At 36.9% G+C, this 26,400-nt stretch overlaps 2 protein-coding genes across 4 annotated transcripts in view; both read left to right on the forward strand.

Annotated features, from left to right (window-relative positions):
• The window catches only part of LOC128025236 (actin filament-associated protein 1-like), a 319,996-nt gene that overhangs the window by 156,303 nt on the left and 137,293 nt on the right, over window positions 1-26,400 (forward strand). The window lies entirely within an intron of this gene.
• The window catches only part of LOC128025244 (ras-related protein Rab-18-B), a 285,505-nt gene that overhangs the window by 108,812 nt on the left and 150,293 nt on the right, over window positions 1-26,400 (forward strand). The window lies entirely within an intron of this gene.

Raw genomic sequence — 26,400 nt, forward strand, 5'->3', positions numbered from 1 at the left:
AATTCAGATCTTTCTCCATTATAACCAGACAGTGGAAGTTGGAGTTAATAAGATTTCCATACTTGGCTCACAGCCAGAAACCCTCAACCAATAAGGACTAAAATCTCATAGTGAACAGGAAAAAAAAGGGGATGAATGAAAAAATATTTTAAAAAGAGAAACAACTTTTGTTGCTTGTGCCAGCAGGTTGAATAATGATTATCAGCAGTCTATCTTTTATGTCTCGGTCTCAGAGGAAGAAGCAAGATTCAAAACTCCTCAAAGAGTCCTGCTACCGCTTTGGTGTGTTTCACAAGTCAAATTTGATCTCATTAATAATGAAATTGGCTTCCAGACAAACATTTGAGGCACGTAGCCATGTTTTCATACACATACACATACACATACGTCATTCTGAATACACTCTTTCAGTATGCGCTCTGCTCTCACTGTCCGTTTAAAAAAAATAAAAAATAATAATAATCTTGTCCAACTGCAATAATGACTCTTGTATCTGAACAATAAAACAGGAAGAGTGAGAGAAAACAAAGAGGGCCTTCTTTCTGTGCTCTATGACGGCAGGAAGACTAATGTGGCAATCTTCCCTGGCTAATTGTATTATGATTCTGCACTGTAGTGAGCTTCCTGCTCTGTTCATTTTCAATCAGGCACATTAGGGTCTCCCGCTGGGTCCTGCCTGTCTGTGCACCGTGAGGGAGATCATTTATTTAAATGACTGATATGTTTCTGTGCTCACAGACGGGGAGAAAAAAAACGTCCTTTGCACCCACCCTCTGCTCTGCTGATATACTTTTACAGCAGGTAGCTCTGAGTCTGTTATCAGAAGGCTTTGAGACAAACATTGATTAAATGCTATTTTATAGTATCATCAACACAATTCATACTGTTAATAATAAAAAATGATTCCTCATATCATCTTATACAGTGACAGAAAAAATCATATCAAGTTGATATATTATATTATATTATATTATATTATATTATATTATATTATATTATATTATATTATATTATATTATATTATATTATATTATATTATATTATATTATAATCATTGTTTTAATGGAGTATCTGTATTTTACTTGAGTTTTTATATTTCAGGCAACTTTAACTTTTACTCCTCTACATTTCCTAATTAAAATGTATAATTTTCCCCCGATACATTTCCCGTAAGTATATACATTACTTACTCCAAATATTCAGAAGATCACAGACTGCAGGAAAGCAGGTTTGATAAATCAGTGGTCTGCTGTTTGCAAGTTAGTCTCCTAAAAACACCATTGTTCATGTGCAAACAAGTGCACGTCTCACTCAAGTTGAGTCAGGGGTGTGCGATATACAGCATCGTTTGCAATGATATGGTAAGTGTTGTTGTAATGATGTGCAATCTGACGTGATCAAGTAGTTTATATCACCGAATCATACACATAGTGCACGCACATTCATTCATTAGTCTATTAAAATAATATTCCAGGCAATTTAAATCACAGATGGCAATAATTCTTCTGTATGCTTTTTATATTTATATAATTTAATGTAAGCCTAGTTAACTTGTCTATATCACACAAAGAGTACAGTTTTTCTGCAGGTGCATGAACACATTTAATAATCATTTTATACAAGTTCAGTAAAGCAATAAGTGGCTTACATTTTAGACATGATATTGCTGTAGTATAAGCAGAGTAATTGACTCAGGCTGTTGAGTTATTAGAAAAATAATGCACACCCTAGGAGTAACTCCGCTTAGTTTTGTGGCCGCATCACCACCTCGGGTGTACATTATTTGTCTAATAATTTAATGGCCCATCATCAAGTATTCCTTACAAAACATATTTATTAATGTATTTTATTACAGTGTAACTAAACTTTTTGAAGAATGCATGTTTGTTCTGTAAAAAGAAACACAATTAATTATAAATTCCTCCCTTGTGACTTGACCCTTTCCTATAATGTTAATATATTTTAAAATTTAGCTTATTGCTGACACATACTTGATGAGCTGAGATGCTTAAAATGCAGTCCAATAAAATAATTTATACTATAACTTTAGCATCTTTCTTTCTGTAAATAACCTTGCTGTACACACAACTCTTCTATGATTTATCAGATATGCATAGTTCACTGGTAGTTCACTAGCTTTTGTTTTGTGAGTGTTCCTCCTCTCACTCATAAAACATCACCACAGGCAATTACTGGACCACCATTTGCACTCCTATCCCCTGCTTTTACAGCCATCCCGACCTCTTTCTCTTTAAACACATACTCACACACAGCGATCTCTCTCTGCTTCTAGGCCTGCCCAATCTGACTCACACTGGGTTAATATTCAAGGTGCCAAAGGTTGGCTTAGCTGTGAGGGAGGGGAACATTTTTGCAATATAATCATTTTTATCGCATAGATGTGTAGGCATCCATTAGGCACAGAAATATGCAACGATATGCTGATGCCTCCATTTGCATGGATCATAAACCCCTGGAAGATACATTCTGCATAATAATCTATGATAATGGTTTACCACAGCAACCTCTTTTGTTGTGCAACAAATTGAACTTTGCTAAGTGTAAATTTGTTTCTGCCCTGATTCGCAAAGTGAAGCTTTCATTAATTTTCACCCCTGGTGCAAAAAGACACTAAAGGCTTTATATAAATAAGTATTTCCAACAACATTAATGAGCATGTCATCTATGCCTTGGTTCAGTACATGTGACATTGCCCTGAGTGCATGACAGTCCGTATTTCACCAAGAGTAATGCAAAGGATAAAGAAACCTCACCCTGACACTGTGTGTGGCTTTCAAAGGTTGATTTAAGGTTTCACGATCATCTGTGTTGTAGAAACAAATGAAAATCTAAATTTTCTGTAAATGTTATCTAAAGTATTTTGTATGTGTGTAGGTCAATGATGAGCTGAGCCAGTCTTTTAAAAATCTAGTTTAAATGCATGATGAATTCAAAGGTTTTGCATGGAGCTCCTTATGTTACAATTACAGAAAAAAAAAAAAAAAAAAATTATATATATATATATATATATATATATATATATATATATATATATATATATATATATATATATATATATATATATATATATATATATGTATATATATATATATATATATGTATATATATTCTCAAATATTATTATAATTAGTGCATATTTAAAAAATACAGTACACTGTACAGTATAAAAATACTAATTTATTTTTACTTTTTCAGTCTACTCCACACTTCAATTCTTAATTCAATGTTACTTGCTGTCTCTTTGTATTGTTTTTTTTTTTTTCTATGATTTCATGATTCATAAAGAAAATTGTCTTGAAGTGCAGGTCTACAGTTTTTTATTTCTTTGCTTTTTTTCTCTCTGCAGTGATGCATCTATAGTTTTTTTTCTTTCTGTTTTTTCTCTGCAATGATGCATCTATAGTTCTTTAGCTTAGAGATTAAAATGTTTCTTTCTGTCCCTCTTCTTCCAATTATTATTATTATTATTATTATTATTATTATTATTATTATTATTATTATTATTATATTTTTTTTGCTTAACCCAGAATGCAAATGGATTTATGCATGATCCCAGAATGCAAATGGATTTATGCATGATCCATCCGACATTTTCAAAACCTTTACAAATCACCACACTGGTGCCACTCTAGCATCTTCACAATTAAACCAAAAGTATCATCCAGTTAAATATGCAAATCAAATCTTATCGTGTAATAGTTTAAAACACCAGCACAAACTCCCCTGGGCAGCTTTGTTCCTTTGTTATGTTTCTACAACCCCAATACCCCCGTTCCCCTGGCAATCACACACACACACACACACACACACACACACACACACACACACACACACACACACACACACACACACACACACACTTTGTACTGTAGAAAAATTTAATATGGTAATACCATAAGAATAGTATATTAAACTCATAAAACCAACACCGTTTAATCAAATTCCTCTAAAAATAAAATGCACACGAACCTTTTCCTTTACTAATTGCCAGTCTAACTGGATGGCACTTATCATTGAAGAGAGAGTTGATGGAAGACTGTGGATGAAATGGAAAAGCATGTGGCCCACATTTGGCATCAGTATGTAAGTTGAATTGGTGTAGCTTTTATGCATTTCTTCACATTGTGGGGGCGAGGTGTAGAGCAGGCCATTAGCAAAAACAAATCCATTCTAATGTGCCTGGGAAGAAAGCGGATGTTACCGAGGGCAGCAGACACATAGCTATATGCAGGCAGAAAGGTACAATGAGAAAATGGCCTGTGTGCTAGATGTCAAACAAGACTGTAACATTTCCATTTAATGCAAAAATAATAAAAGATACTGGATTTAAATAGTAACGTTGTATTAAAAAAAAAAAAAAAAATTGCTTCAATGGTCTCATTTTACGTTGGAAATATTATCACACTGTGCCAAATACATAAAACACAATGTGTTCCTCTGGAGGAGGCTTGGCGAGTATGGGTCAGTGACATCCTGCTTTCACATCAATGAAGGAGCTGAAGCAGAAGAATGTCTCAAGAGCACTCTTGAATTTTTTCTTTTTTTTCTTTTTGGTATCATGGTATCATCTTGCATCCCTCGCCTAAACAAGTCTTTTAGTGTTATTGATTTCTACCCATCATTCCATAGTTACTCAACTTACAATTACACATCTGTGAGCAAGGGTGGACCATATCATCCTCGCCCCTGGCAATGTTCTTAGAGAAGTGACGCGATGAATGGATAAACACAGTGGGGCATTTGAGTCAATAGTTAAATTTAGCAGATCAAATTTAGTCAGTTATTGTCCTTTTGACAGCTCTATTAATGAAATGAAGGTGAATTATCTTTTATGGCACCAAAATGAAGGATTTGATAATATTTGTATTGCAGGGAAACTTGTTATAAGCTTGAAAAATCAATTAATATATTTCACTCTAAATGAGATAAGCATAACTTATGTAACCATACAGTTAATCTTCTGAATATTTTGTTATTTTTAGAAATAACAGAAGACCATATAATATGCACTTTTAAAAGTGTGGTTCGCTAAAGGTTCAAAAAGGCTGAACTCAACCAACCATGCATACTGTCAACACTCTTTCAACAGGTATGTAATATGCATCTTAAAATGTCTATATATTTTAACTTTAAGATTGTAACTGATTTTCTTAACTGCCATTTAATCATGACTTCTTTTTCTCTCTCTCTCTCTCTCTTCAGTTGTTTGACAGATAATGTAAGTATGACCAGTTCTGTTCAGATAAGGATATTTATCTTATTTTTTTTCCAGCAAGCAAGTAAAAGAGATAATGCATTTATGATCCATATTGTATTCAGTTATAATTTGGGACTATGCATAAACATGCCCTTTCACATTCATATAATAAGTATTGTTAGATCACTGTTATTTTGCTGAAATTCCCAAGTCAATGAAAAATAAAAGTACTCATAAAGTAAAGATAAAATTAATACTGTTTACTGGTACTGTTTAAAACATTTTTACTTTGTGCGACTTTACAGTACTTCGTGTAAGATTATAATTCTGAAAAATACAAACACTGATCTAATTTTAACACTTTATCATTGTAGCAATAGACAATAAGACTGCGGGTGAACTAATCAACTCATCCTGATACATTCTCCTTATAATGTTTTATATGAGCATGCATTTGTATGCTCCATGTGAAACTAATTTTTTTAATGTTTACTTTCATGTTATTTTGCATGCGTGCTATGATTGTCTTCTCTTTTTCTCTCTTTCTCTATCTCTGGGGCCATATTCCACCAATCTCCCTTCTAATGCAAACTGGCTGAAATATTTCTGATAAACTGTAATTGGCTTCTTTTGTTTTGAGATTTTCTTAACTTTTGCCTTTGGCCAGTAATTGACACCAGTGGGATCACTGCAATCATAAACACTGTACTAACTGTCTTTTCAATCGTTTTTCATTAAGGCAAGCGTTGGAATGTAAAAAAAAAAAAGTTTATAGACCTTTATACAATGAAGACAACATTGTGCACAACTTTCAGGAGATTAGTTCATCATTTAAAAATGTCTAATTAACCTTTGAAAAGTTAAAGACAGTTTGTATTATCTTTTTATTTTGTCTATAATATTATGCATCCATCTATTATTTTCTTTTAAGGCATTTTAAATGGAGAGCTTGTCAAGTCAAGTAAGGTCAAACTTTATTTATAGAGCCCAACTTTAACAAGAACCATCGGTGGTCCAAAGTGATTTACAATACAAGGTTAGATAAGAAGCAACAAAGAACACAATTAAATTATGATTAAAATAAAAATAAAAATAAATAAAATGATAATAGGTGTGTATATATATATATATATATATATATATATATATATATATATATATATACACAAAAACAAACATCAAAAGTACTGTACACAGCATCACTTAAATGCAAGGGTGTGAAAAATTAGTCTTTAAACTTGATTTAAAAACACAGAGTGATGGAGACGGCCTGGTAACGAGGGGTAAACTGTTCCAGAGTTCGGGGCAGCAATGGCGAAAGCTTGGTCACTTTTGGATTTACAGAGAGAATGAGGGACAGATAAAAGAAGCTGGTTCCAAGATCTTAATGACCTGGAGGTTGTATATGGCTGGATAAGATCACAGATATAATCTGGGGCTGACTTTTGCAATGCCTTGTATACAAAAAGAAGGGTGCATGCCAAATTGTAGCAATGGATCAAAATAGACCCCTAGATTTTTTTACATGGTGTTGTTAGGTATGACTAAGGGAACCTACCTCAACTATTGAGTGCAAAACGTGATAGAAGATGTTGTAAATAAGAATAATTTTCAAGTTTGATTGGAAGGTAAAGTTGGAGGTCATCAGTATAGCAATGATAGTTAATATTATATTTCTGGAGAAAGAGCCTAGAGTAAGCATGTATAGCAAGAACAATAAAGGGCCAAGAGCCCTGTGGAACACCATAAGCGATGGGTATAGAAAGTGAGGTGAACAACCCCATATTTACTAAAATAGTTATTTTTAAATAAGATGTGAACCATTGTAATTCCATGCCTTAAACCCCTACTTCATATTTGAGTCAATTCAAAAGGATGCCATGGTTGATAGTGTCGAAGGCTGCACTCAAATCTAACAATATCAGAATGGCAGATGACCCCGAATCGATGGACGACAAAAGATCAGTCATAACTTTAAGCAAGGCCGACTGCTTTTTACATCTGTGTTCAGCCCTCCTGTACCCTTGTCTATCCGCATAGGTAGGAGCATTTAGCCAGGGTTGAGGATTAGATCTAGCCTGTCGCCCCCTAGGCTTTAGCGAAGCAACATTATTCAATACAGTAGAGCAAGCAGAGTTGAAAATAAGGACCAGCTGATCAATGTTCATATCAGGTGACAAAGAGACTTCACGATTTGCAAAAAAAAAAAACATTACGTAAAATTTTGAGAATTTCAGTGCAGTTTTGGTGTGAAAACACGAGGCCTTAATACAGGCTGAGAGAGGATAGAATGAACATATGAGACTACAGGTTCAAATAATTCAGAAGAGTGATCAGAAATACCAGCATTGAGTACTTCATATGTTTACAGAAAGACCATAAGTCAAAATATGATCTAGTGTATGGTCTATATTATGAGTAGAAGAAGAGATGCACTAAACTTTTTAACCATAGGTGTACAGGGGCAGCAGACATGTATGTTAAAATCCCCCAGAACCAACAGTCTATCACAGTGTGTCACTTGATTTACACATAAAAACTATGGGAGAAAAGCCAACATGAATGCCACACACAGACTGTCAGCAACTGCTGCCTGAAAAACATGACGAGAGTAACAATCAACAGATAACTTTGAAAAGAGGAACAGACTTACCCTGACATCACAAGACAAGAATGTTAATTGCTAAACTTGACAGAAAAAATCCACAGCAATATAATAAAAATGGCAAATGGTCAAACAATGCCACCATAATTAGTCATGACCCAGTCTAAACTGGGAAGCCCAACGCAAGCATACGTGCAGCTAGTTAGCACATTGAATGCAGAGGTGACAGTCTGACTTCAAACTATACAATTATCAAACAAGTTGAAACTATTTACATATTCTTGTCATGGAAAGACAGCAGAGATATATCATGGGTGAAAATCGTGGTGAGAGAGATGAAGATTATGTCATTATTTCATTACTAATCAGGGGTATTTGTATGTAAACTGTGGTTCTAGAACATGGCTTTTTTTTTTCATAGACATAAGTACATATTGTACATGTTAAAAAACTTTAGAGACCTATTCTCTCCAGACTGGACTATTGTAATGCTCTCCTGGCGGGCCTTCCTGCATGTACTATAAAGCCTCTGCAATTTATCCAGAATGCAGCAGCGAGGGTTGTCTTCAATGAGCCAAAAAAAGGTCACGTTACTCCTCTCCTCATCAGGTTACACTAGCTACCTGTCGCCGTTCGCATCAGGTTCAAGGTACAAATGCTTGCCTACAAGATGACCACTGGCACGCAACCAACATACCTAAACTCACTGTTTAAATCTTATGTTCCCTCCATAAGTTTGTGCTCTGCAAATGAACGGCGCCTTGTGGTCTCATCCCAAAAAAGTTCTAAATCACTCTCCTTTTCCTTTTCATGGACTGTGCCCATTCTGGTGGAGTCTTTACTCATTTTCAAGAAACATCTAAAGACTCATCTTTTTCGCCAGCACTTAACCAACTAATACTAGCACTTTTCCTTTTCTTGTCTTTCATTAAAAAAAAAAAAAAAAAAAAAAAAAAAAACTGGCTATGCGTTCTGTACAAGACTAACTGAGACTTGTCATGGCACTTACTGTTGTTGTTCTCTTGTTTACCTGACTGTTTCTATTGTTCTCATTTGTAAGTCCCTTTGGATAAAAGCATCTGCTAAATGATTAAATGTAAATGTAAATGTAAAATTGATTGAAGAATTTGAGTGAACTTCACAAGGAATATAATGAGGCTGGGGTCAAGGCATACAGATGTGTCAAGGAATTTGTCTACAGTTTTCTATTCCTCTTGTTAAGCCACTCCTGAACCACAGACAGAGTCAGAGGTGTCTTACCTGGGCTAAGGAGAAGAAGAACTGGACTGTCCAAAGTCCTCTTTTCAGATGAGAGCAAGTTTTGTATTTCATTTGTAAACCAAGGTCCTATAGTCTGGAGGAATGGTGGCGAAGTTTATAGCCCAAGTCCAGTGTTAAGTTTACACAGTCTGTGATGATTTGGGGTGCAGTGTCATCTGCTAGTGTTGGTCCATTGTGTTTTTTGAAAACCAAAGTCACTGCACCCGTTTCCCAAGAAATTTTGGAGCACTTCATGTTTCCTTCTGCTGACCAGCTTTTTGATGCAGATTTAATTTTCCAGCAGGATTTGGCACCTGCCCACACTTCCAAAAAATGCAGATGAGCTGAAGGCCACTGTCAAATAAACCTGGCCCTCCATACCACCTCAGCATTGCCACAAAATGATCACCTCCATGGCATACTGAATTGAGGCAATAATTAAAGCAGAAGGAGCCCCTACCAAGTATTGAGTACATGTACAGTAAATTATACAGTAAACTATTCACTAAAAATTTTATATATATATATATATATATATATATATATATATATATATATATATATATATATATATATACATATATATATATATATATATATATATATATATATATATATATATATATATATATATATATATATATATATATAAAGAATTCATAATAATTTCACATTTTTAAAGATGCCTATATGTAAACATCTTTCGAATCAAATCAAAGGCCAACTATTCACTAAAAAAATGTTTTATATATATATATATATATATATATATATATATATATATATATATATATATATATATATATATATATATATATATATAAAAGGATTCATAATAATTTCACATTTATAAAGATGCCTATATGTAAACATCTTTCTAATCAAATCAAAGTTTATTTATAGAGCACTTATAAAACAAACATTCAAGTGCTGTACAAGCAGATTCAAAATAATACAAATTTACACGTAACAAAAAATAACAGATATCAATCCTAACAAAACACTTAAAACAGCTCTCATACTGAGTTAAATGCCAGAGTATAAGAATACGTTGTAAGACTGGATTTAAAAACAGCAAGTGTCTGGGACTGCCAAACATATAGGGGGCAAATTATTCCAAAGCCGTGGGGCTGCGACAGCAAAAGCCCGGTCACCCCTGATTTTCAACCTTGTTCGAGGTACAACCAAGAGTAAACTGTCAGCTGACCTAAGTGCTCTTGATGGATTATGTGGTTGTAATAAATCATAAGGTAACTTGGTGCCAGTCCATTTAATTACATATAAACTAAAACTTAAACCTTAAAATAAATTTTATAACTAACAGGAAGCCAATGAATAGAAGCCAGTAGGGATGTTATTTATTCATGCTTGCATGTTCCTGTTAACAGATGAGCAGCAGCATTTTGGAACATCTGTAACCATTTAAGGGAAACATGATTGATACCTACATAGAGACCATTACAATAGTCTAGACAGTTCGGGATAAAAGCATGTATAACCTCTACAAAATTATTGAAAGACAAAAAAGACTTGACTCAACTAAAAAAAATATATAAAAAAATAAATAAAAACAATTAGATTTAACTACTGAATTAATTAGTTTATCCAGTTTAATGTCACTGTCCATTATAACAACCAGGTATTATATGATTTTATAACACTCAACTCTACATCAAGGGGGTCACATATGTCGCAAGGTGTAAATATCATGACTTCTCTTTTTTCTTCATTGAACTTTAAAAAATTTGAAGCCATCCAGGTCCTCCTCGAGACAGACCAGAAGTGGGGCTATAGAGTTTGCATCTTTTCGATCCAAAGGGAGATAATGTTGTGTATCTTTTGCATAACAGTGACACGAGATGCCGTATTTCCTAAAAATGAACCCTAACCGAAGTAGATATAATGAAAACAAGATAGGTCCAAGGATGGGACCCTGAGGGACTCCACACAAGAGAGATGCAGAGGATGACACAAAATCCCCAAGGTGGACTGAGAAACTTCTGTCAGACAAATAAGATCTAAACCACTCCAGCGCAATTCCCAACTCCAATGCAATGTCTAACAATGAACGATAGCCTGTGTCTGTGCTTTTACTTCCAGCGGAGCCAAACTCTTGACAACCACTGAAAAGGAGACCACCCCATCATTCAGACATGAGCTCATTTGATTTTAATACAGGACCCATTTAGCTTGACCATATATCTCTGTGTCACCCTCATTACATCATCGCTTGTGAGAGTTTTAAGCCTGAAAGCCAAAAGGTTGCCTTTAGTAACCAGGCTGTAGATCATAATGCGAGCACCTTCAGGAGGCTCCCGATCCAGCAGGGAGTTTGCATCAGACTTCTTTGATATATCCTTTATGAATAGCACATATAGGAGACATAATGGGATGGAGCAACACTAAGTGATTTAAAAGTGCTGAGGGAGACTAGTGCAGCCTTATTGGATTGATGCATGGCCTGCCGCACTACACACATACAGCCTTTTAAAAATTCAGGGTGCTACATGGCACTAATTTAAAGTCTCATACAGTACTTGTCAGTAGTCGGTAAAAAACACAACATCTTTTGGCTTAGCTGAGCTGATTGTAGCCTAAGCAAGGTTATTTGAATCTTTATTACTTTTCCCCCACCCACTTGTGTATCTTGAGTCCTCTGTCAAAGTCTGTTAGGTTGCCTCTCTGTATTGCCGGTAGAACATTGAATAATTCATGTTATCTGTGTTATTTGTGCTTTTGCTTATTTATGAAGGTACTATGGAGTGTTTCTGGATTGGTTTCAGGGACTGGAGGCAAATGAAGACATCTTGATATTGTGTCGAAACCATTTGCGGCGAGTCGGTCTGCTTGATTGTAAAAGTGTAATAGTACCGGATTCTCTATGAGTCGTCATTTCTGCCCACTTACAAAGGGCCGTGTCCAATCGGTACTACACGGTGCAGGAAAGCGATTGTGCTCGCCTTCCCCTGGCATCTCCGTCTTTCTCCTTGTGTCTTCTCTCACAAACCCTGGCCCCCTGTAGGCAAAATCCACCAACACCAACCACAGTAATCTCATTTCAGCAGGGTCCCTCCAACAAAGAGAAGTCGAGGGGGAAAGGAAAAACAGGAGCGATTGTCTTCACTGTTTGTGAAATGAGTTCACGAGGACAGGCAATTGGAAAGCGTTGGCAGAGATTTGAGCTGTTAGAGATCATTGTAAGTACATGAGCCTCAGGCTGTATGAGGTTTTGAGGTGTCTCTCCTTTTCTAAGAGTTCCTGGCTTTGCTTTAATCATTACCTTGTTCTTCTGTGTACTCATAGGTGTTTCTTCCACTGAGGTTTGTGGTTTGTAAGTCGAGTGCAGTCGCTCGTTCGCTTCAAAACTTCTGCTTCTGGCAAGTCACACTGTCAGTGTGTGTACATGATAGATAGATTTAACTAAAGGAGGGTGACCCAGGGGTAACATTGGCTTTAAAACTGTGCTTTAGTCATCAATAACAGGCTGTAATTTTGCAACGAGGCTACAAGAGAAGCAAAAAAAGAAAGTGTGGGAGCAAAGAGGGGAAAAAAAACGGAAAAAAAAAATCAATGGAAAGAGAAGGAGAGAGTGGGCTTGCACATGAATAAATTAGAAATTTGGGATTCCCATGGATATGTGAGCTATAAGCCTTAAGAGAGTGGAAGAGAAAGAAAGGAGGGGGAAAAAAGAAAGGAAAAAAGGCAACACAATGGCCTGCCTTGATAAGGGGGTGGAGGTGGGATACGAGGCAAATAGGAGTCAAACAGCACAAGTAAGAGTTAGCCTACGGCAACCAAATCCTGTATATGAACACCACACAAACAGGCAAGCAGCCCACGGCTGACCTAAATCTTTGATTTCACCTGAGGCCCTAAATGTTCAACCAATCACAGAAGGGGACACAACAACTGCAATGTATTTCCACCAATAGCAACCCAATGTTAAGGTATGCCAAGCTCCCCAAAACATTGATGTTTAATCTTGCTTATGGTATAAATCTTAAAAGATCTCTCGTAGTGTTTTTTGTTTTGTTATTTAAGGTCGACTGTGTAATTTTATGTGTTAGTCTGTTCTTTCTGCTAGATTATACATTTAGGAGTTGCACCTGCCTGCTTCTTCAGACCTCAAACATTCAAATGGTTCAATACAAAAGCAGGAAGATAAATCTATAGGTGCAGTCAATATTATGAAGCACAGCTCACAGAAGTGTCTTCTACTGGTTATTGCATAGAATTTGTGTGAATGACTTACAAAACCAAAACCATTGCAAAACCTGCACTGGGTAAATGTTTCGCGATTTTGTTATTGAAATTCCTGATTGGATTCCACTGAAATATGAAAAAAAAAAAAAAAAAAAAAAAACTATCCAAAAAGACTAAATACAGTAGGGCAGCAATTTTACAGTATCAGTGTAAAAAAGTTAAATGTGTTAAATATCACATGTCAGTTGGTCCCCAAGAGCATGGTTGAAGACCTAGGAATTAAATCATTAATTCAATCGATTCGTTCAAAGACACTGGTTCATTTTGAAAGAAAACATAATTATAATTCAATTATATCACACAGTTGATCAGCAGTATAATTACTGTAAATTATATTGCAGTTATTCTGTTGGTCTCGATATTACTTATGTAATATTGCTTGAACTACGATAATTCTGTAGCATTAAAGCAGAAGTGAGTAATCTCTGTTGCTCTAATAAATTAAATTCCAAACAACACTGCATCTAAAGTAGTGATTGTTTTCATATGAAGAGTTTGGTTTCAAAATGCAATACATTTTGATTCATTTGAGTAAAAAAAATATTTTCTTTACCAAGAAAATGGCAAGATGAAAACCACTAACTTTCACATAGCTTCTTTATAATAACATAAAAATTCCAATCCAGGTTTTGACTTTCAAAGGTGTACTATAAATGTTCTTCTTTCTTCCCAAAGAAATTTACTGAATCAATATGCAAGTTCATTTTATTTTTTTTTCATATTGAAACTGATGAAAATACACAACATAGTAAATGAATCCACATATGACAGCCTCTGAACCTGGTCAATACTAATTCTGTACAGGCACTGGACTAAAAATACATTCATTAGTGATCACTTCCAAAATTAATTCAACAGGTCATCTTAATAATGCTATACTTGAATTACAGCAATAAAATACAATTTCATTATGACCACCAATATCAGATTAGACAACCAAAAATTCCAAAATTACATTTCCATTACATTCAACTTCCAAATGTGCATTAATCTTTGCCATGTGTACATTCGTTTAGTTGACTAGTGCTACAGTATGTGCTGTATTAACAAAAACATATATGATATCAATAAAAACACTAACACTGACAAACTATGCAATATCGCATTCATAATCAAATGCAACTCTCTAATGAATGTGATATAGAATAGCTTGTCAGTGATCTACAGCTTTGTGTATTAAATGCATCTGAATAATTTCCATCTGAAAGCACGTTATGGATTTTTTTAATCACAGAACCAGCTTTACTGATGATATGTGCATGGGAATCACATGCAATTTATCGTGCAGCCCTATCAAAAATTACAGAGTAGATGAGGAAAACTATGATGTCACGTGTATTCAGTGTATTCAGCGCTATTGGCTAGAGTGCGTGGAATGGTGCGCTGTGATATATATATATATATATATATATATATATATATATATATATATATATATATATATATATATATATATATATATATATATATATATATATATATACATATAATGGCTGTTACAATGCAATGTTCCTATTTTGAACACTTAAAATAGTAAATAAGAGAAATACATGCAGCCATTAGCCTCAAACACATGGCCTATTATTGTCCAGCAAATTCAAATCAATATGAGACTTTGATCCCTGCAGTAGGTGAGCTTAAGTGTATACCCGATTCATAACCACAGAGTGAGCTGGAGCTATTTCAGAAGGCTTAATTGTCACTTCAGAGTCCTCATTGACAGATACAATAAGCTGGCAGGCTGCAGTGACTCACATTTGAGACTCTCGCCATAGGGAACAAGGGATAGAATGAGAGACGCGCTGAATAAATGAATCAGAGGGACGGTATGTGTGAAAGAGAGTGAGTCAATGAGTAAGGCCACAGACAATGTCTATTATTTTATTGCCAGTGATAGACACAGTATGGTATTTCTATGGTATGAAAATTCAGCTTCAAAAGTGAAATTTTAAATAAGTTGGGGGGGGGGGGGTCCAAGGGTATTTTATTCTTTTTTTTTTTTTTTTTTTAAGAAATGAATACCTTTATTCAGGAATGATGCATTAAATTGAAATTAGATAGCAAAGACTTTTACACTGGTACAATATATATATATAGTGCATATTGTGTTCATTGTTAATAATTGGACTATTCAAATAGTTTATTTTATGGATTACTTAATACTGGAGACGGTTGGAAGACTAGAGTCATGGCTGCTAGAAGTTCAGCTTTGTCCTCAAATAAATGAATTGCCTTTTAAAAATTAAATAAACTGGAAAACAGTAGTCTGAATTGTAATACTATTTCACAATATTCCTGTTTCACTGTATTTTTGACCAAATAAATGACTTATAGCACTGCTTTAAGGCCTGGTTTTTCCATCAACTTGATTTAACTTATGTTAATTCAACATAATTTTATTTTATTTTTTTAAAACTTTGACTTCATAGACTAACTAATACTTTTCTACAGAGTGCGTCACTAATTCAGAGCAATGCCAATTCTAGCTTCAACCAACTCAAACTATTCTGTGCACTTTCATATATTTAAAAAGCACTGCTGAGAATGATATGATTTTACTGTGAATAGCTGAGGAGAAAGAAGCTCAAAATATCAAATACATGACAAGATTCAATCTATCCGCATTATTCAGTGTGTTTTCTTTGGTGAATGAGAAGCGGCACACTTGCCCTCCACTTTAGAAAACAGATCTTTTCAAAAGACGATGCCATGCCAGAGTGTTTCCTTTCCCTATAGGTCTGATGCAAAGGGGGACTAGCGGGGGGCCACAAGAGGCTGTTAGATGTTTGTTCTGGGATCTTTGAGGAAAATAGATAGCATTGATTTCTTAAAACTGAATTGGCTGACATCACAACATCAAAAAGCATTGAGGAGACGGCTAGATATTTGAGAGATGCCATGTGTTAATTCATTGCTTTGGTTCTGAATACAGCGGTTGGTGAATACGTCTGAGAGAACATAGTTATCGCTATTGACTTTTTCAAAAAGAGCTATGTTCAAATTTAAATGATGTGGCAAAGACACACAAGACTGACAGCGTCTTGAACACAAAGATGGATCTGGAGTCTTTTTATTTCAGTTCTCAGACTCACCATCAGCAAATCTTATTTTTTATGTATTAAATAAATAAAAAACCCACAAGTGTCAGTCATGAATTTACACACCACTATTCAAAAGTTTTTTTTTTGTTTTTTTTAATGTTTTGAAGGAGCCCCTTTGTGCTCACCAAGTTTTTGATTATTTGATCAAGCAAAAACAGTGATACTGGGAAATATCATTACAGTTTAAAATAACTGTTTTATTTCAGTAAGTTTTAAAATGCATGTCAAATCATGCCATTACCCCAGTCTTCAATGTTGCATGATTCTCTTGAACTTGCAATTGCACCTCCATTGGCACAACTGTGGGGATTTTTTTGGCACCCACTTTCATGCAACAGATGGAAAACAATCAAAGAGACAGAAGAATAAAACTATAGTGCATTGCTGAAGTAAAAATGTAAAGAGAGAGAGAATGAAGCCAGATGACATTCCATAGAGCTTTAATAACCCTTGAGAAGAAGGATTTGGGCTGCACAGAGTGCAGACTTGCCTCCAAGGCAGGGATATGACCTTCTCTCTAATGCCTCCATGATCAATACAGGCCTTTCAGTCAGCACTGGACCTGATCCCAAGCTAGTCCCGTCCACACTGGGACAACAAGGGAGCATGCCAGAGCAGCCAGCCTTAGGCCATGCATCTGCTCTAGAGATGGTCCACATAGACATCCCACCCCCATATTAAAAGCCCTTTTGAGATGGTTATGATTTCCACATCACAAAACAAAGATTCCATCCATCATGGGAAAGCCCATGGTACATTTAGAAAGGGAAGTGTCTGAGGAAAGTTGAGTTGGTTTCTTCAAGCATTTGGAGGCACAGAAACAAAGGCGGGCAATCAATGTAACTATGAAACATGAGGTACAGAAACAGAAAACAGAAAGTTTGTTGTGTCCTGAAGCGACAGACTCTCTCTTAAGTCAATGGCTGGACTTATCCAACACTCTGCAAAGCACAGTATATGCAGATTAATCAGGCAATAATCCACCCACACAGGGTTCTGTTGCAATATGTGTCTCTTTCTCTCTTAAAAAATTACTTGCTAACACAAACAAATTATAAATCTGAAACATGCATTTATTATTATGAATCTCGGCTGCTTGTTTGATCGTTTTAGTAGCTGTGTAGAACATTTGTGCATTTAATATTTATAACTCCATGTATCAAGCACACAATCATTGGAAATTGTGCAAAAGTACATTTCCTAATGGATTGTAGAGGTCAAGCGTGAGAAGACAGAGAATGTTTGCTTGCTGCTTCCAGGTTGTTAAAAGTATAATGGATGTTTCATTGCATTATTTATTCAAAGAAAAGGCTATTACATGCACTTTATTGATAGAAATAGAGTGTATCAGCATATTTGCTGGGAAGAAAATAAAAGGGAGTTATTACAGATAAGAGAAGTTATTGTTCGGTGATATAGTTGATGAAAGGAGCTTGGTAGAAATGTGAAAGAAGGTCAGATATCTTGCCTCACATATCTAATTGGCTCTCAATAGGTAGCCTTAATTTCCAGCTGACTGTGCAGTTGCTTGGACTGAAAGCACCACCAAAAATGGGATAAGCCCTCCCGATGAATTGAGAACCGGTAGCAAGCCAGACGTGCAAGACTGTGTCTTTGGTCTTTGTGGTTCAACATGTTTATTTTTGTGTGAAAAAAACAAAAACAACAAAACACATAGAAAAGGCGCTAAGCTATATCTTTTCACTTTCATTTTCATGAATACAGAGAACTTTGCCTCTTAAGGTCAAGCATTTTATTCAACCTTGTTGTGAAGCGAGAAGTGACTCACTTCTTTGGACACAAAATATTTTCCTGTTTAAGTGAGCTACAGTATACAGATGGCAGTTGACATCAGCAGACATCAGATTTTTTTTTTTTTTTACGTTTGAATTAATTCAATTAACTATCGATTGATTTTTGCTTATCTGAGTGGTTATTGTTATTGTTATGAATGGTATACTGGCTTATTCTATTATTAATAAGATGTTTCCTGTTTCTCTGTGGATATGTCTGATGGCAGAATGTCCGTATATGTGATATACAATAAGCTTGTAATTTTTATGTACTTTCAGAGGGTGGAAAAGATAAAGCAAGAGGATAAACTATACATGAGATGCAAGAAAAAAAAATGTTACTAGGCAACAGAGGAAGTAATTCCACCTATTGCAATGACACGTAAAGCAGGGCACAATGCTCTGAATTAAAAACAAACAACCAAATGTGCTGAAATACAAAGGAGCCTTTAATGGTAGAGTCCTTTTCTGTTACTCTCTCAGTTTATCAAAAAGTTTGTGTGTATTTGCATTAATGGCTCTGGGTTCTCTGCATCACCCTAGATTAGATTTAAAACACAGCTATTGACTTTATGGAGAGAGAAGAGAAAACAATATTTACATGGAAGCAATATTGGTATGTTTCATGATTAAGCCTGTATGTTTTATGTAAAGAGCTCTTTACTGTTATTGTCCTGCATTGTCTGAGTTTCTGGACAGGGGACCAGCAAGTGATGGTCTTCATGCTGTCGATCCATTCATCCACTTTCCTTTTGAGAAAAATCTTTGAGGAGATGCCCAGCTGTTGCTGTTTAGACTGTAATATATATATATATATATATATATATATATATATATATATATATATATATATATATATATATACCCCCTAAAACGGCTCATTCAAACATTGTCTACAATACCTACAGTAACATACAGTATTTGAAAAATAATTTATTTTTTGAACATTAAAGGGGTCATACGATGCTTTTTTTAAAATCATTAATTTGTGTATTTGGTGTAACAGAATATGTTGACTTGCTTTAATGTTCAAAAAACAATATTTTTCAAATACAGTATGTTATTGTAATATTATTGTAATATTTCCACATACTGTAGTGACGTAGACATGTGGGGGCATGTTTGAATGAGCCGTTTTAGGGGGCATGGCAGAGTCCTAATTTGATAAAGATTTATATCTATAAATATCTCTTTGGATTTGAGACTTTTGTCTTTGCAACTTTACAGACATTCTTTATGCACCAAGAGCTTGTAACACTTTAAAAACTCTAGTAAAAATTTAATTTGAAATTCGCATCATATGACCCCTTTAATATCAAGAAGCGAGCCTCTTTTTTATTTTATTTTTTATACAAACTGTGATTTGTAGGGTTTGGGTTTTTATTGATGAATCTGAGTAGTGGATAAGCTGAAAGTGTTGAAACGTAAGAGTTTTATTTGTTTTTATTTACAAGCTGAGTGGATTTTCACCTTTTTTTTCCATCTTTTTTTTTTGGCAGTTGTATCAGTTATATCAATCAGTGCTTCTGATATTTACAGTTTGAAAGTGTGATTTTGGTTTTGAAGGTGTATTTAACTGTACTGACTCAAGAGAACTCTGAAACATTAAAGGCTCTGTTGCTTCTCTACAGCGCTTTGTGCTTCACAGTCAGTGTGAGTGTGTGGGAGAGTCACTTTCCAGCAAGATGGAATGTAAAGCTTTGACCTGCTCAGCTGTGATTTCTCATAAAACTGTTCGGTAAGTGCTTTTTCATTCTCCTTCTTTTTTTTCATACTCTATGAGTTCATTTTATCTGTTGCTTTATTGATGTTTCTTTTTTATTGAAAATATAATTTAAGCATCAAATAATACAAATGTACACAAAAGCACAGCCATTAAAAGGTAAAAAAAACACCCCCCTCTCTCTCTATTCACTTTCTTCTTCTCTTACTCAGAAAGTCTGGTTCCTACAGCGTATGGTCTCTTTCCGTGCTATATAAAGTAATTTTGCTTCTGATATTGAATATTTGAATTTATTATGTGTGTAATTGAAGGAAAATGCCATACCGTCCCCTTGGAATTATAAGGTTCTATCCAGAGATGGGACCAAGTCACACATGTGCAAGTCTCAAGTAAGTCTCAAGTCTTAACCTTCAAGTCTCAAGTAAGTCCCAAGTATTTTTTTCTTGGGCAAGTCAAGTCAAGTCAAGTCACAAGCTATGTCAAGTCAAGTCCAAGTCAAGTCACCTTAATATTGTTATTTTACCTGCAGAATCTGATCTTAATAAAGTTAAAAGACAAGATATAAGTAACTGTCAGTAAATTAAAATAATTTAAATGTAAATACTCATGTTCAGTAAAATACATCATGGAATCAAACAAAATTGTAAGTTCCTAAAATTATTTATTTTTCACTTCTGCCAACAGTGTTTGAAATGTTTTACATTTTCAACATTGAGTCCATAAAACTAAACATCCAACAGACTCCTCTCTGAACACCTCTCTCTCTCTCTCTCTCTCTCTCTCAAACACAGTTTACATACAACATTAAACTGTTACATTTATCCTCTCTCTCTCTCTCTCTCTCTCTCTCTCTCACACACTCTCTCTCTCTCAGAGTATAGAATATAAATATGACGTATTTTCAGTTGTTTCATACTTTTTTGTTATGTACAGTACAGACCAAAAGTTTGGACACACCTTCTCATTCAAAGAGTTTTCTTTATTTTCATGACTATGAAAATTGAAGATTCACACTGAAGGCATCAAAACTATGAATTAACACATGTGGAATTATATATGGAATTATATACATAACAAACAAGTGTGAAACAACCGAAAATATGTAATATTCTTGGTTCTTCAAAGTAGCCACTTTTTGTTTTGATTACTGCTTTGCACACTCTTGGCATTCTCTTGATGAGCTTCAAGAGGTAGTCACCTGAAATGGTCTTCCAACAGTCTTGAAGAAGTTCCCCGAGAGATGCTTAGCACTTGTTGGCCCTTCTGCCTTCTGTCTGCGGTCCAGCTCACCCCTAAACCATCTCCATTGGGTTCAGGTCCGGTGACTGTGGAGGCCAGGTCATCTGGTGCAGCACCCCATCACTCTCCTTCTTGGTCAAATAGCCCTTGATGCCTTCAGTGTGACTCTACAATAGTCAATAGTCATGAAAATAAAGAAAACTCTTTGAATGAGACGGTGTGTCCAAACTTTTGGTCTGTACTGTACATAACAAAAAAGTATGAAACAACTGAAAATACGTCATATTTATATTCTGTACTGTATATATATATATATATATATATATATATATATATATATATATATATATATATATATATATATATGTATGTATGTAATATGCACTTGTCATGACTGGGTAATCGCGGCAGCTACATTTGTTTTTCTGATCAATTGTTTTGCTCTATGAGAAAGACAAGGTAACAAAATATTCGGGGCTTATGCACCCTTAGCCCAGCCCTAGCGCCGCCCCTGGAATGCGTTTTTTTGACGGCCTGCTAGCGGATCATTAGGGGCTGTTCACATCACACGTATTTTGTGCGCGCAAGTTCGTTATTTTGTTGTGGAGTAAAGGCGTTGCACAATGTATTTTTTATATATATGCATGATCACGTTTAATTGCTGTGTTTTTCTTTGGAGTGAATTGTTTTTCTTTCGTGTGGATTTGCTGTGTGGATTTGCTGTGTTTGTATTTGGAAAACAGTTCCCTATAGCCACACCTCTATTCCTGATAGATTAATGAACTAATAAGTGATGGATACTGGGCGGAGCGGGTGATTTGTTCCCTTATAAAAGGACGTAACAGTGACTGACGGGGTGTTGGCAGCATCGTGTATTCGTAACTGAAGTCAACACAGTGAGTGAGAAATCACGTTGTGCCTGCATCAGAGCGTGAGTGTTTGTGTTTCACTCATGTTGAGACGGCCTATGGCTATGAGAGACTGCAGCGCACGGTAGACGAGTGTCCACAACGTTGACGATTCACGGAGCACTGTTGGAGTAGCAGCGTGTGAGACGGGCTGAGGGCTGGCTGCGAGGGCTTACCGTGAGTGTTGGGAGACGATAAGAAAACGACGTGGTTCTTCTGCCGTGAACACATTGGACTGGATAGCAGGGTTGCTGTCCAGTCATGCAGTGAGTACGCTCTGACTTCTACCTTGCGGTGCGCCTATCCAATTTAATTTATTGCCTCATAACGGACGAAAACCATCCTGTTGTGTATAATTGTACCTGAGTGACGTCTTGAATCGGCCGATATTGTTAAGGAAGTTTTAGTGTATTTAATATGTTTTTAAACTGTTGATGTGAATTGGACATTGTATGCTGGCAGTTTTTTTTCCTCTTGTCTTCCAGCATCGGGCTGATACTGATCTCTATGTGTGACTGAGTGTTAACGGACAGCTGCTGTAATACTGAGGTCTAGTAGAGACTGAGTTAAACCCTGCCCTCGAGCTGAAGATCTGGTGGACTTGCTTGTTGTTTGATAAATTTGATGTTTTTCTTGCAACTAATTTTATTGTAATAAATTGTTCTACTGTGCATTTCTGGGTGTTGGTTTCCACTGTTCCCTCCTCCGATAAAGAACCTGTGTTTTAATATTGGGTTCCTGGGGTCTCAGTTTCGACTCTAGGTGGCGTAGTCGGCTACAAAAGTTAAATGTTATAGACCCATTCGGCCGCTGACATAATTTGGCGTAGTCGGCAGGGTTCGGATACGGGAACGGTGGAACAGCACTTGATAGAATATCTAAACAAAAAAATAATAATGATGATGCCAGTGTTTCCTGGTGCCCCTTGGGTGCCCAAGTTTACGGGTGCTGATTGTGATTTGAAGTATGGAGATTGGAAAGAACAAATGCAAGGGCTTTTAGAAGCACAAGAAGTACCTGAAGCAAAGAAAGTTAAAATTGTAATGGGTGCCCTGGGTGGTGATGCAAAACGGGAAATAAGCGTTTTGGCTGATGGAGATAGGGATAAGGCCAGTAAGATTTTTGAGCATTTAGACACCTTGTATGCTGGAGAAATACCTCTTCCTGTCCTTAGGTCACATTTTTTTAGTTGCAGACAGAGACAAGATGAATCTTTTAAGATGTTTGTGTTGCGGTTACGAGAACTCTATTGTAGGTTGCAGCGACGTAGTCCAGAAGGGGCCCTTGTTGAAGATCAACTGAAGGAGCAGTTGTTGCTGGGGTTGGAGGATGGACCTTTTCTGAGAGCTTTGAGAACATATGCACGCCGAAACCCAGAAGGAACATTCACAGATTTGCATCAAGAGGCTTTACTGTTGGAAGCAGAATACCGTCAACCAAGGTATGAACTGGCTTGTGCTGCTATTAGTGGGCCTGGTAGGGTTGATTCTCGCTTACAGGAGACTGACTGGAAAGCTGAATTAAAGCGAGAAATTCTGGAGGAGGTTAAGGGACAGATGCGAGAACTGACACAGGAAATGAAGGAGTTGAAGTCATCTAGTCCAGTGGCACAACTAAATCATGCACAGCCTAATCCTGTACCTTTCCAGCCACAAACTGTTTCTTCTAGGCGACAAAGGGGGCAGTCTTCTTTGAATATGTGGGATGCAGAGGGGAGGCCGATCTGTCGGCACTGTCAACAGTCAGGACATATAGCAAGGTATTGTAAGGAAAGTGTGCTGCCTAATGGAAATTTAAACTAATTTGCCCTGCTGCAGAGGTCCAGGCGGTGGGGCTAGTAAGAGTATCAGAAAATTCAAGGACCATTTCTTCTTTCATTGGTGGTTGTCCGATGGTGAGTGTTACGATTCAGAACATTAAGTGTACAGGACTGTTGGACACCGGCTCTCAAGTTACGCTGATGCAACAGAGTATGTTTGAGGAGAAGTTCCCTCAGTATAAGTTGGGTCAAGCCCCTGTTTTGATTTTACGAGCTGCAAATGGCCTAGAAATCCCCTATATTGGATATGCTTCGTTTGATTTTAATGTTGCTGGAGTCCAAGTTTTAGAGCGGGGTGTTGTCATTGTAAAAGATGAATTTTCTACAAACCCTTTAATAATTGGTATGAACGTAATTTCACAATGTTGGAGTGCTCTTTTCCAGAATGAGGGGCATTCTTCATCTTTGTTCCAGAGTACCAGAGAACGACAAGCATGGCAGCAGGTTATGGCAGTTTGTCAGCGTGTTGCAGCATGCACTCACGAAGATGGGTTACTGGGCAATGTGTGGTTGGCTAACAGACGAGGTGTACGTGTTCCACCAAGGAGTGAAGTTGTGGTTTGGGGACGTGCTCGAATGGGTCTGCGACAGCGTGATTACTGTGGACTTATGGAGCCTGTGTCTGAACAACCTGTGGCTGCTGCACGAACAATTGCCATGGTAAGGGGTGGTAGAATCCCTGTGAGACTCTGTAATATACATCCATACAGTGTTTTTGTAGGAAAATATCAGAAGCTTGGACGGCTATATGAAATCAATAGCTCTGATATTCATGGCTGCAAGGATCTTGGATTAACCTTGAATACTGAAGGCATTGTGGAGGTGAGGCTTACTGAAGCTAGCCTCCCCGTAGAAGATGTAGTTTCCCCTGATATAGGTCAATTTTCTCAAAGATCTGATTTGACCACACGGCAGTGCCAAGACCTCGATGCACTTTTGAGAAAATGGTCTAAAGTTTTCTCTGAGAGTGAGGAGGATGTGGGGTACACAGAAGTGGTACAGCATAGGATCCACACTGGAAATGTGCCTCCCATTCGGGAGAGGTTTCGACCATTGCCTCCTATGATGTATCAGGAAATGAAAGCCTTGTTGGCTGACATGTTGAATAAGGGAGTCATCTCTGAGAGTGCTAGTCCATGGGCAGCCCCAGTGGTGATGGTGAAGAAAAAGGATGGGAGTTGGAGATTCTGTGTGGACTACAGGAAATTGAACGCCGTCACCCACAAAGATGCGTTTCCTCTTCCCAGAATTGAGGAGACTCTGACCACTTTGAAGAAGGCTGAGTGGTTCAGTACTCTGGACCTAGCAAGTGGGTATTGGCAGGTGGGTGTAGACCCAGAAGATCGTCCTAAGACTGCCTTCGCCACCCCTTTGGGGCTATACGAATTTCGGCGCATGCCTTTTGGTCTGTGTAATGGACCTGCCACATTTCAGCGGTTAATGCAACGTTGCCTAAGTGGCTATTTAATAGATTTTTCTCTGGTGTACTTGGATGACATTATTGTGTACTCATCTGACTTTTCTACTCATCTTAGCCATCTTGAACAGATATTCCAGCGGCTGTCTCATTATGGGTTAAAATTAAGATCTGACAAGTGCCAGCTCTTCCAACAGCAGGTGAAGTTCCTCGGCCATGTGGTGGACAAGGCTGGCGTACATCCTGACCCTGGAAAGACAGCAGCAGTCCAAGGTTGGCCTACCCCTACCACAGTTCGGGAGGTAAGGGCCTTCTTGGGCCTTGCAGGCTACTACAGGCGGTTTATTGCTAATTTTTCCAAAATCGCTCAACCTCTAAATGCTCTCTTGGTTGGCGTTCCTGTAGATAAAAAGTCTGGTACACGTCAGATTGAGTGGACCACTACATGTCAGTCTGCATTTGAGACCTTGAAGTCTTGTTTGACAAAAGCCCCTGTATTAGCCTATGCGGACTTTGCTTTACCGTTTGTTGTGTACACCGATGCCAGCCACCAAGGCTTAGGTGCTGTTCTGTCACAAGTGCAGGATGGAAGGGAGCATGTGATTGCTTATGCTAGCCGAAGCCTTCACCCTGCAGAGAGAAATGATTCAAATTATAGTTCCTTTAAACTAGAGTTACTAGCATTGAAGTGGGCTGTAACAGAAAAATTTAAAGACTACTTGACTGGATCAAAGTTTACAGTAGTTACAGATAACAACCCTGTGGCCCACTTACAAACAGCTAAGCTCGGGGCCGTGGAACAACGCTGGGTGGCCCAACTAGCCAGTTATGATTTTGTAGTGAAATATCGGGCGGGGCGGGAAAATGACAATGCAGACAGTTTGTCCCGATTACCTGTGTCCATAACAGCGCAGAATAAGCTTGCAGAGGTCCAACAGATTGATGCCAATGGAGGTGCTGTCACTCTTGGTATTTTGGGGATCGATGAGTGGCGAGAGGCACAACAAGGGGATGATGAACTCCAGGTGGTTATGCGGCATGTAAGGTCTGCCAG

Source organism: Carassius gibelio, chromosome A12, assembly GCF_023724105.1.
Source record: "Carassius gibelio isolate Cgi1373 ecotype wild population from Czech Republic chromosome A12, carGib1.2-hapl.c, whole genome shotgun sequence".
Lineage (NCBI taxonomy): Eukaryota > Metazoa > Chordata > Actinopteri > Cypriniformes > Cyprinidae > Carassius > Carassius gibelio.